The sequence below is a fragment of the Dermacentor albipictus genome, chromosome 2, assembly GCF_038994185.2.
Source record: "Dermacentor albipictus isolate Rhodes 1998 colony chromosome 2, USDA_Dalb.pri_finalv2, whole genome shotgun sequence".
Lineage (NCBI taxonomy): Eukaryota > Metazoa > Arthropoda > Arachnida > Ixodida > Ixodidae > Dermacentor > Dermacentor albipictus.
In genome coordinates, this window is record NC_091822.1 from 61714138 (window position 1) to 61726561 (window position 12424).

The following is a 12424-nucleotide window of genomic DNA, read 5'->3' on the forward strand; positions in this document are numbered from 1 at the left end:
AAACATGAGGAAGAATGGAGAGAAGCCTGCGGTATCATGGCGAGACGAATTATACGCGAAAGTAACGAACGGCAGCGCAACGTTCCAGTTGCGATGGTCATCGGAGACATACATGGACAACATGTCAGTAAGGGTGCGGTTAAGGCGCTCAGTTAGGCCGTTCGCTTGTAGATGGTAAGCAGTAACAAGTTTGTGTTTAGTCGCGCATGAGTGTAGAATGTCATTGACAACTTTAGAAAGAAAGTAGCAGCCTTGGTCGTTGAGGAGCTATCGAGGGGCGCCGTGGTGAAGGATGACGTTTTCTAGGAGGAAGTCGGTGACATCGGCTGCACAGCTTGTTGGAAGAGCCCGTGTGATTGCATATCGGGTGGCGTAGTCTGTCGCTACAGCAATACACTTGTTTCCCGAAGCAGACGTAAGAAAAGGGCCTACAAGATCAACACCTACACGGAAGAATGGTTCTGATGGTACGTCAAGTGGTTGAAGGCGACCAGCAGAGAGTGTGGTCGGCTTTTCGCATTGTTGACAACGATCACATGCAGCGACATAACGGCAGACGTCACGGTATAGACCAGGCCAAAAGAAGCGCCGACGAACGCGGTCATAAGTCCGTGACACGCCATGGTGACCTGCAGTCGGTACATCATGAAGCTGGGCGAGAACAGTCTGACGCAGTTGCTCAGGCACAACGAAGAGTCGGGCAGGGCCGTCCGCGCGCATGTTAGAGCGGTACAATACACCATCTTGGAAGTTCAAACATGCGAAGGGAAGGACCGGGCGTCGTCGAAGTGAGCCGTTGAATAAGGTGTTGCAAGGAGGCGTCCCGATGTTGTTCGGCTCCAATGTCGCGAAACGCAGCCAGAGAGAGAACGGTGACAGGTATGCCGGCCGCAGAAACGTCAGGAGGGTCGACAGAATGGCGCGACAAGCAGTCCGCATCTTGATGTAACCGGCCGGTCTTACATACAAATGAATAGTTGTATTCTTGAAGGTGCAGAGCCCAGCAGCCAAAGCGGCCTGAAGGATCTTTGAGGGATGAAAGCCAACACAGAGCGTGGTGATCAGTGATGGCCGTACAAATAGGGGCGGAATTTACCCACTGCCCAAACGAGAGCCAGATACTCGCGCTCGGTGATGGAATAATTGCTCTCCGCAGCGGAAAGAAGGCGGCTGGTGTAGGCAATAACACATTCCCGCCCTTGTTTCTGTGCCAAGATAGCTCCAATACCGTGGCCACTGGCATCGGTACAAACTTCTGTTGGAGCTGATGCATCAAAGTGAGCGAGAATGGTCGGGGATGTAAGCAGCCCAATCAGCTCGGTGAAAGCACTAACTTGCTCAGCGCCCCAAAGGAATGCAGCGTCTTTCTTGAGCTGATTGAGAGGGCGCGCAACGTTTGCAAAATTTCGGACAAACCGACAGAAGTAGGAGCAAAAGCCCAAGAAGCTGAGAACATCCTTGGCACATGTTGGCACGGGAAAGTCTTTGACTGCCCGTAGTTTATCATGATCAGGGTGTACACCGTGGGGGTTCCACTCTGTGTGCGGCTAGGGCTGAAGGCGAGCTCCGGATCTAGCCCCACGCAGTCGCTTCGTTTTACTCCCAACCCGTAGCGCGGGAATCGCGGCTACACTGGGTTCGAACGAATAAGGCAACCAGTGGTGTCAACAGTAAAAACGTTTATTGCTATTAGCAATAGCGAACACTCGCAGAGGGACGTCCTCTCAGTAATAGTAGTAAATAGGCTTGCCTCGTTGTCTGGATGGGCCAGACAAACGAGATCACTCACGGGATTCGGCAGGTGCTGTCGTCCAGGCAGTCCAGATGTCGGCGTCCCAAGAGCGAGCGTCCCTCCCGGTGGCGCGCTTTTATGCCTTTTTACCTTATTGCGAGGGGAAGCCCTCCTTGCCTGCCGGATACGTTTCCCTTTCCCATGAGCCGCATAGGGGGAGAGGGGTACGCGTGTCACCAAAGCGACAGAGAAAGGGAGGGCGCGTAGTGCCTCTCTCCCTTGTCTACGCTGGCCCGACCCGTCGCCACGTGCGAATGGGACGCCGCGGGTATGCGGGAGGAAATGGAGGTGGGCACTCCCCACATCCTCCTCCCCTTAAGAAGGCCCTCGGACGCAAAGAGTCGGACGCCGCTTTATTCGTCAAGAATGGCCCAGAAGCCGGTCTCCATCTCCAAGAGCTCCTCTGCCGCCTCCCTGTTGTCGCTGTCGGCCACCGCCGCAGCATCTTCGCTCGCTGTGCCAGCCGTTGGGGTTGAGTTATTTAGTGGCATGTGTGCCTCTGTGTCCGCGTCGCGATGCGGCGAGGGGCTCGGCGTGGTACGCCTCGTATTGGGGTTAACCTCTGCCCACGTGGCATTTGCGCCAGCCTGACTGTTCCGCGTGAAACACTCAAAACCAAAGCTGCTGGTTTTCAGCAGCTGCCGCCGCGTTAGCAATAGCCTGCTGACTTTGCGTCGCTACATTTGACAACATGAACAAATCTGAGAGGTCAGACATGCCAGCCGCCATTGTTCGCTGAAACGTGGGTAGTCCTAGCGCCAACACACACCAGAAGACTCGCCGTGTTGCCAATTTCGATCCACGTTGGTAGCGCCAAATGTGGGGGTTCCACTCTGCGTGCGGCTAGGGCCGAAAGCGAGCTCCGGATCCAGCCCCACGCAGTCGCTTCGTGGTACTCCCAATCCGGAGCGCAGGAATCGCGGATACGTTGGGTTCAAACGAATAAGGCAACCAGGGGTGTCGACAGTAAAAACGTTTATTCCTATTAGCAGTACCGAACACTCGCAGAGGGATGTCCTCTCAGTAATAGTAGTAAATAGGCTTGCCTCGTTGTCTGGATGGGTCAGACAAACGAGATCACTCACAGGATACGGCAGGTGCTGTCGTCCAGGTGTCGGCGTCCCAAGAGCGAGCGTCCCTCCCGGTGGCGCTCTTTTATGCCTTTTTACCTTTTGCCGAGGGGAAGTCCTCCTTGCCCGCCGGATACGTTTCCCTTTCCCGTGAGCCGCGTAGGGGGAGAGGGGTACGCGCATCACCAGAGCGACGGAGAAAGGGAGGGCGCGTGTGTCTCTCCCTTCCCTAGCAAAAATGACCAATAGAAAAACCAATAGGCTGTGGGATTATTGAACATATTGGTCTATAGGTATTGTGTAAGCCTATTGGTGGCTTACTGGTATATATTGGTGCTCTATTGGCCTATTAGTAATGTACTTGCCTATTGGCACTCTATTGGCCTATTAGTAGTGTATTTGTCTATTGGCACTCTATTGGCCTATTAGTAGTGTATTTGTGTATTGGTAGTGTTGATAATGGTCTAAGCACATTGTTCACATATCAAAACAATGGTGCTATACAGCAGTGAGGACTGCAATGTGGCAATCAGTCTATAAAAAGAACAAATTTCATTTGAAAGTAGGCATGTATTATATTTACAAATAATATTTACAAAATTACTTCTTTTTCATCAGATCCGCAATCTTTCCAGCAACAAGCTTTCCGAGCATGTTGTGCCTCCTTGTTATGTCCTCTTCACTGTTGCACCACTTCTCAAGGTAGTGCCTGAAAAAAACTAAAATGGGAAAGGTCAGCAAGTGAGAACAAAGATTTAGAAGTACTACCGAAAGGACAAGCATATATGGCATATAGATGAGAAAACCATGGCCAGGCGGCGCTACTGCGCCTCTCCTGACAGCGCCCCAATGTGGAAACGCCAAGCAGCGCGGTCGCGTCGTGGCGTAGTCTCCGCTTCGTTTACGTTGTACCGTCCGCGCTTTTCTTCGCTGCTCGTTCTCACGGCGCTCCGTTTTCGACGGCGGCAGATCGCCTGCTTGCGCAACAGCGATGCTAAGATTGCCGTGCGGTTTCAAGAAGGTTGCCGACGCCAACAGCTTTTTTTCGTGGCGGCAACCTCACGATAGGGGAGCGTCTGCTTCCGAACGTGTACGGTGTTGAACAAATTGTGGACGGTGATGTGAGAGTGAAAGCCAAGTGCGTGTCACAGGTGTCCGACAAGATCGTAGACGACGTCGAGTTAGAGGTACGCACCATGTTCAGAAATTTAGCCACTTTTATTTCAATTGCAACATAAGTCACACTGGTAGCAGGAACTTCTGTTGTCATACTACTCGATCACTGCAGATCCATTGGGCTGCTTCTTGACGGTTCCGTCACTTCACAAAGGCATGTTCTGGAGTCCGTTTCACACATGTCTTGCTGCTGCTCAAGAGCTGCGTCGCTGCAGTACGAAAGCATATGTCCCGGTGGTGCTGACTGCTGAGAAGACTGTTGTGATTGCCATTGGTCTGTTTGGCGCCGCTTCCATCTGCATCGGATATAAATGAAATAGTATGTGTGCCTTTTTGTTGTGGGGATTAAATTACTCCCAATAATATGTTTGGTAATAATATGTTTGGTTTGGCAATAATATAGGTAACGTTCCTGTGATTGTGTGCATATATTATTCTACAAGAGTGGTACCACTACAAGTTATGATACTTGCACACTTAGATACTTAGCGTGGGCAAACAACAAACATAACGCGCACGTCTCGAGCGGCTGCTTTCCGATCTGCCGCTTCCTGACGCACGCGATGACCGCGGCTTGCATTAAATATGGTCTGCTACCACACAAAAGTAGCGCGCGGCCCCTTTCGTTACCGGCACAACTAGTAATTTAAGTTGCAGCGTTTGGAAAAGGGAAATAATTCTCTTGAACTCGTCCATGCCGATCGCAAGGGAAGGCACAGTGCAATCAAATAAATTCGGGGGTTCTAAGTGCCAAAACCATGCCAAAACCATGAAATCATTATGAGGCCCGCTGTAATGGGGAGTCTCAGGAATAATTTTAACCTCTGGGGGTTCTTTATCAAAATCAAAGCACGCGGTAACAAGGGTGTTCTTGCATTTTGCCCCTTTCGAAATGCGGCCGCCGTGGCTGGGAATCGAGCACGTGTCGTAGAGCTTAGCGGCGCAACACGCATGGACGGCGGATGCCACCACAATTCAACAACGCGACACGACTAAACAAACGGCCGTGCACTAAAAACAGACTATTCCGCTTTCAAGATATTACACACGAATGCGAAAGTATGATACTTACTTGACTCGGCCGCGCACTGCAGTTATCCATGCTTGTCGTCTGTCCTTCTCGTACCACTTCCCAGGAAATTTGTAGAACTTCACGGGCGGCGTTAGACCTTTCGTATTTTCGAGGCTGCTGTGGCAATCGACAACACAACAGTATTGCGTGCCAGCTTTCCTGGCTGATGAGGTCGCACTCGGCATCGCAAAAACCACGCGCATGAGCGCTCCTGCCGTACAGAACACGGGCGCGCACCAGCGCAGCGACGACCTTCGAAACTTCCATCGGTCCGCCAGGGGAGCACTCGGCACTGGTGCCGCGCGGGCACACTTTAGGTTGCCTCGTCTATTAACATGAAAAAAAATGTGCTGATCCCACTCACTGTGGAAACAATAAGCAAAATTTAATGAGCCAGCAATTACAAAGAGCTAAACATGGTAAGAAATCCAGAGTGGTCTTATATAAGACCTATGCAGAGATGTGACATATGTCACATCTCTGCATGCAGTGAATTCAGTGACGAATGTATCTTGCAGTCACCCTTGGTCACAACAGCATACCTTGCAGACATTTGTGGAGAAACACAACAGTGTTATCACCAAATGGATAACAGCATCTATACCTTCATACATCAGAAAGAAAGCTTTACCAAACAGCCTTCCTACTGCAGCCAGTCTTATCACACATACACACTTTAATGGGATTCAGCAAAAATGGTTGCGAATTAAGGCATGGCTTCATGGGGTTTTTTGGGCACTTGCTCCACTACCACCCACCAGTTTAAATTTCCAGAGTAAATTGTATGCAATATGGCACATATGCCATGTGTTTCAAAGTGCTAAATTGCAAGAGGGAAATGAGGGGTAAGGTTGCTATACTGCAGTTCTTTGTGTGTCTATGGCCTAATGAACAGTGCATCTGATGCTGCACTGGAGTACCGAGGTTCAAATCCCACCACAAGATTGATAATTTTTAATCTGACTGACAACTTGTGCCAAGTCATTGAGGCAATAAATTGGCCAATTTATACAACCACGCCAAGTTTTGGGAGGTAGGCAAAGAAAGCTTTGACTTGAAAAAAGTATTGTTAAAAAGTGGCGTAAATCTCGAACACAAGCCCTGAGCAGCTACAATTGGAATAATACAGTGAGAAAATTGCAAAGGAACATGTCACTGACTTTTGAAAGAACAGACTTATGGCTAAGGGGTGTATAAAAAGAACAAAAAAAAACATGCCTTCTTCGGGGCCAGTCAAGGAACATGATTGGATTGAAGCATACCTTTTAGCGCATCATACTTGAATGCATCCAGAGCAGGCATATTTGTAAAGCCAACAAAAGTTTCCAATGAAATTTGTGGAATATGCAAAACAGTAGCACTGAAGTTTACAGGTTAGGAATATATGAATCAGCTCCACGTGCGTTATGAGCGATTCCTTTCAAAACAATGAAATTCATCTACGCCACCATTATACATCAGTGAACAATTAACCTATGCAAATTGCTAAGCTTGCGGCCTTTTCCCTACAGTTTCTTATAAGTTAGGGTGATGTCACTGAGGGAGAGAGAGCTTTAACAAAAATGAAGACATTTTGTTTTCCACACAACGATGTAACAACAGTATTTTCCTTCTCTGCTGTCAAACAGGCTGCATGTTGCATGTTGAGCTCTATACTGTTCGATATCTGTAGGAGCTGGGCATGTGGAGCGCCACAAAAGGCAAAGCAAAACTTATGTGGCCAGACGTAAGAGTGAAATTTTATTACCTCGTCCAATGAATCCGCGCTGGATGTTGACCTCTCGCTGTCCTCATTGTCCGACGGGCGTGGAAGTGGGACCCACCTTGTCGGTTGATGTGCAGCCTCTTTTGTCTCTGCGCAAAATTAGAGCACAGCAAAATCAAACGCAGCCTAAATATAAGCAAATATTATAGAACAACAAATGTATATATTAGAATTTAACTCGCCAAACAACCGCAGGATCTGCGCTTGAAAAAAAGCCACTTTGATGGTTGTCCTCCCAGTGCACTTTGTACCACCTGTTGCTTTGGTAGCCTGAAATGCTTTGAGAGCTGAAATTTTTTATATCACCGATGCTAACGACTTCTCGCGCGTCGTCATCGCGAAATCTGACCGACGCGTACATTGCAGCACAAGCACAAGCGACGAATACATACTCGCAAAGACTAGAGCTACGGATGCAAGCCAATGCTACGCCATATACCGATACCGTTCAAGACCACGTGACCACGTTGTGTCATGGCAGCATGGCAGCACGAACGTGGGCTAGCAATGGTTCTCGTCGGCTCGCATTTTCTTTCCCCCGTGGCTTTAAAAATGAGAAAACGAGCAATATACTTTTTTTTTTACTTCGCTATTTTTTATTTCCTGCTTTTTTTTGCTATGCTTAAAAACGTTTTAGCATTAGGTGCATGAAGACAGTATTGTGAGAAAGCAAAATAAGGTAAAACATACAGCGTCACCACGCAACGACTCATCGTCAAATTTTTTGTGCCCCTACACGTTTTTAGATTCTGTCTTTGTATAGGTGCTCTGTGATTGTCTACCGTGATTGCCGTAATTCTGTGTCTGTTATATTGGGTTCCCGTAGTAGTGGTCACGTTTTACGAGAGTCCTTGCTTGGTGACGATCTCCGCGGCATTCTTCGCCTTCCGAACGTCCGTTTTTCTGCGAGCGATGGAAAATCGGGGCGTCGCCGGTAGCAGTGCACGTGAACCCGAAGAGGAAGCGCAAGTGCTATTTGAGCCCGGAGCGAATTTCGCAGTTGCACGAAGCGCTCTTTTTTATCAGCGTGTGCAGGGAAGCTCTAATCCCGGTGCCAATTTGAGCTGCGAGCGGTCTCCGACTGTGGAGCCAGTGAACTCACTTGCCAACTCGCCAACTCACTTGGACGACAGCGTGCAACCAGACTACAATTGTTTGCCGGCTGTAGTGGACGACGTCGCCGAAAACACAAGAAATGACGATCGCAGCCGGAGATCACCACAACATATCGTCGATGACCATGCAAGCGAAGAACTGACAGGGTCTGCACATGTGGATGCGGAAAATGAAAGCAACTGCGCTGACACGGCGGGCGGCGAGGACGACTTCATGAAATTGTTCTCAGAGGAACGTCTGCCAAATTGTGACCTGAGTGTTGCTGATGCAATGGTTGCATTGATGGCATACTCAACGTGAGCAGGGCTCAACTGGAGCGACATGGAAAAGCTAGTACATGTGGTGAACCTCGGGCTCGGGCCATCTTCTGAGCGGCAACACTAGCACGCGACCACACATCAGCCATAACGGCAGTGACTGAGCGAATCGTGACAGCACGTCCACTTGGCGTTGACCTTTTGAAACCCACGCGCCTATTCACCTCTTCGTCGGGCTCGAAGAACGGCGGGCAGACGCCGATGGCGTTCGCCCTTCCAACTAAGGAGAGGATGTGCCCTCGCAGTCCGGGCAGGCTGCCTCCTCCGGTTCCTCTGTGATTAACGCGTTTGTTAGAATATGGTGCGTAAAAGCTCCGTCAACGAGTGTGCTTACCTGCTTTCGGCGTGCAAGGCGGCTGCATCGCGGCGGGCGCTGTACACAACCTTTTTCCATAAGCCGCGTCATTGTGCTGCAGTTTTCACTGCCGGACCCTCAGCGTTCAGCAAAGCAGTCACTTGCTGCCAGAGCTCCTCCTTGCGCGCCACCGCCGTCAGCTGCTGGCCCAACACACGACGCCTTTGCAAGGTAGGGGTGCTCCTCGACAAATGAAACGAGTATTTCGTGCTGCCTCGCTGAAACAGGAGGACCAAGCCGCCTGTCCCTGTGCGACGACATCATTTCAGTTTCGGCGCCCAAACAAGTCCAATATGTAAACAAAGCGAGGTAAGTTGTTTGCATAACGTATGGCACACCACCTAGCGACTAAATAAGAAAACAACACAAATAAAATTACAACTCCCAGTAGCCGTCTGCGCCGCAAGCTCACATTTATTACTGAAAATTATATTTGCAGGTGTTCCATACAAACCAGTGTTTTTTAATCAAACCAGCAACATCCTTAAATTGCTATACCGTCCCCCAAATACAAACAAAAATGATGACGTGATCTTCCGGCATACTGCCGCTCGTTGATTGGTTCCCCTCACGCCGCCCCGTTCCACTCTTTCTCCGAGTGACGTAATCCAGACGTAACAGCCAGACCGAGCTGCTACAGAATACGGCCCCAGTACTCAATTGCTGAATGAGTCAGATCTGAGCTGGGATTAGATGATTTACTAATAGGCAGTGCAGAGTGAAAGCTCCTAATAGGTGACTTATTTTTCAATTAACATATACTAGATGCGCAGCTCCATGGTAAAGTGACTTAGCTCATTATCGCTCACAGCATGGACACACGGAGATTAAAAACATCTGAACCACGTGGCTTTGAAATATTGATGTCGCATTGTCTTCACTCCGTGAGGTTGAAGGGCACCCTCGTCTTGTGTTGTCTTCTGTTAATGTTCTCCCAGTGATGAACCTCTTGAGCCACTCAAAACACTTGCAGCCACAATAATGCCTCACATCCATGCGCATCAAGAAAAAGCTTCTCTGTCTGTGTGGCTCTTCTGCCTAGCTTCATGCAGAATGGATGTTCAAGATAAACATCCATCTCTCCACAGTCACTCACAGTAGAATGCGCCAAAGACTAGTGACTTCCGCTACCAACATAGTTTTGGGGGATCACTTCTAGAGAAGAAAGTAAGTTGGTCTTGTAACTTTAGGGATAAAGATTGTATTGAAAGCCTAAATTATTTCACTGCTCTCTACTGGGGGTGTTACGTGACTTCAATACCAAACTTATCATTCAGTGTGCACAAATATGTGTTGTCATTACAAACTACAGCAATGCATCTTTGTACAGTAGTCATTCGTATCGTAATGTGTTCATCAGTGCATATGGCCAGAACTGACATTAACTGTTTCCCAAAAAAGTTCCGTACAGTTTGCCACACACCCTAAACACTTTAATGCAGAAAATGATGCGTCTCAGACACGTGCATTTCACATGCATCTCAGAACAAACTGCTATGATGTCAGTTATATGGCCAAAGTGCTCATCCATGTAATTAAACCAATTTTCCCCTCAATTTGTCAAGTTCAGCAGTACAAAATGTCAAGGAGCTTATTGCCATCATTAGTGCCATCAGTCCTGTGTCCTGCTTTGCCATAATACATGACCACACAATTTTGTACATACTTCTTTCCCAGTTTATAGCCCATTACAAACATTCAGAAAACGCAAACGTCAGTGCTTCTTTTTGTTACATGGCACCATAACAATGGCAGAGTCTGCATCAAGCAAAACTTTTCAACAATCTGCCTTTCAGTGCACCTAGTACACTTAACCATTTTTATGAGCTTACCATTCACAGATTAAAATGAGAACATAGAGTAAGCCCCTAGAGGTCCCCATTCCTTCACTTTGTCAGCCAGGCGCAGAAGCAAATGAAAATTAAAATTGTGTTACTGAGACCAAGGAGCTCCTTGTATTGTTACAGAAACATTTAACATTAGAACCTCTATAGCAAATAAATTCTCAAGTCAGATCTGGTGATTCGACTTGCAATGCATCATATCCAAAAAAGATAGCAAGTTCTTAAATTCCTTAAAGGGATATAGCCATAGAGCACAACATTGAATGTAACAATCACCAGTTCCACAGTTAGCAGATTTTCAATATTTGATTTCTTTCAGTGACCTTGACGTCCTACACATATCCCAGACAAGACATATGCTCAACAAGTTTACCTGCAGCTGTTTAGGGCGATCATCGTGATGTAAGTCCCTGGGTGGTTTTGAATTCAGCCACATTAGTGTTATAGCTTTTAGAAAAGCAGAGCACACTGCACACATTTAATTGACCACAAAGACAGAACAAGAAGTGAAGTCAGAAATGCAAGCACGCTTGTGCCTTTCACTCAACAACTTGATTTCCTGCCTTGTGCTATGGCATTGTGGGGTTGCTCTATGAACAAGTCATTTGTGCGCAGCTTGCGCACAGATGTTGGTGCAGGGTAAAAACAGTAGTAGCCACTGGCCTTGAACAATCACTTGTACCAGGGCCTCATACCAACCGTAGCCATGCTTCCCACTAGATTGGGTCAGGTTTCACACACACAAACACTATCAACCGTGCACCCAACCAAGGCCAACGACATTACACTTTCATTGGCCTATCACAGCCTTTAGAGTCTTGCCACTTTACATCACTAGAGGCCAGTTCATTCGTCCTCAGCACAAAGGGCAGAAGAAATCTGTTCATGGGAGGTTCCTGATTTCCTATCCACAAACGAGCAAGAATAAGAGTTTTAGCACTTTACTTAAATTGCAACTCATTTACATGGGCAAGAAGTGGTCAGATCTCATAGCTACTGCTCTCAAAAAGTGGGACACCATCTGTAATTAATGTTAAGATAACATTTGTAGAAGGGGAGCTTCTTGGAAAGAACTCCGTCTGCAATGTAAGTAATGTCAAAATGAAGTTCATGCATTTGCCGCTTGTTTATGCTAGAGGAGCAGTATCAGGCAGGTCATCGTTGCAGACTGGAGATACATTCTGATGTGATCTGATCACTGGGCCATCTGGGCTTAGGCGCTTGAGCAGGCCCATTTACGCATACATTGTGATGTGATCTGATCACTGGGCCATCTGGGCTCAATCGCTTGAGCAGGCCCATTCACGCAAACTTCGACTGTGTTTGACGATGATGCAGCACGCGAATGCACTTCCTCAGCAGGTGCAGGCAGGCCAGCGTGGCCTTAGAGGAATCATGCATTTTTATGCGAAGCATATTACGAGAGCTCAACCCAGCTCCTCAGGCGCGGCGGTGACCATGAAACCACGTGACACCATGACGTCACGACAGAGGAGAAGTGGCTTTGGCTCAACTCTTGCAAGACGGGCTGGGTGGGAATCGAACCAGGGTCTCCGGAGTGTGGGACGGAGACGCTACCACTGAGCCACGAGTACGATGCTTCAAAGCGGTACAAAAGCGCCTCTAGTGAATGCGGTGTTGCCTTAGAAACGAGCTGTTTCTAAGGCGTGCGTCTCTTGCTCAGGCGCACATTTCGTTGCCGCGCCGAACGCTGCTTTGCTCGACGCTCACCGCGTCCAATGCGGGGCGCGTAGTCGCTGCCCTGTAGCCCATTGCCTTACACCCCTTGGCGGGTCGACGGGAACGCTATCGCGTTCCACTCTTGAAGGCGAAGCAGTAATGCCAGAGTTGTTTCTTCGTCTAGCCGAACCAAATATAGCCAAGCAACAGCAGTTCACCAGGCTAAACAGTGGTTCA

General features: G+C 48.4%; 1 protein-coding gene across 2 annotated transcripts in view; it reads left to right on the forward strand.

Annotated features, from left to right (window-relative positions):
• LOC135909050 (putative nuclease HARBI1) overlaps window positions 1–12424 on the forward strand; it is a 91209-nt gene that overhangs the window by 44311 nt on the left and 34474 nt on the right. The gene's annotated exons all lie outside the window — the stretch shown is intronic.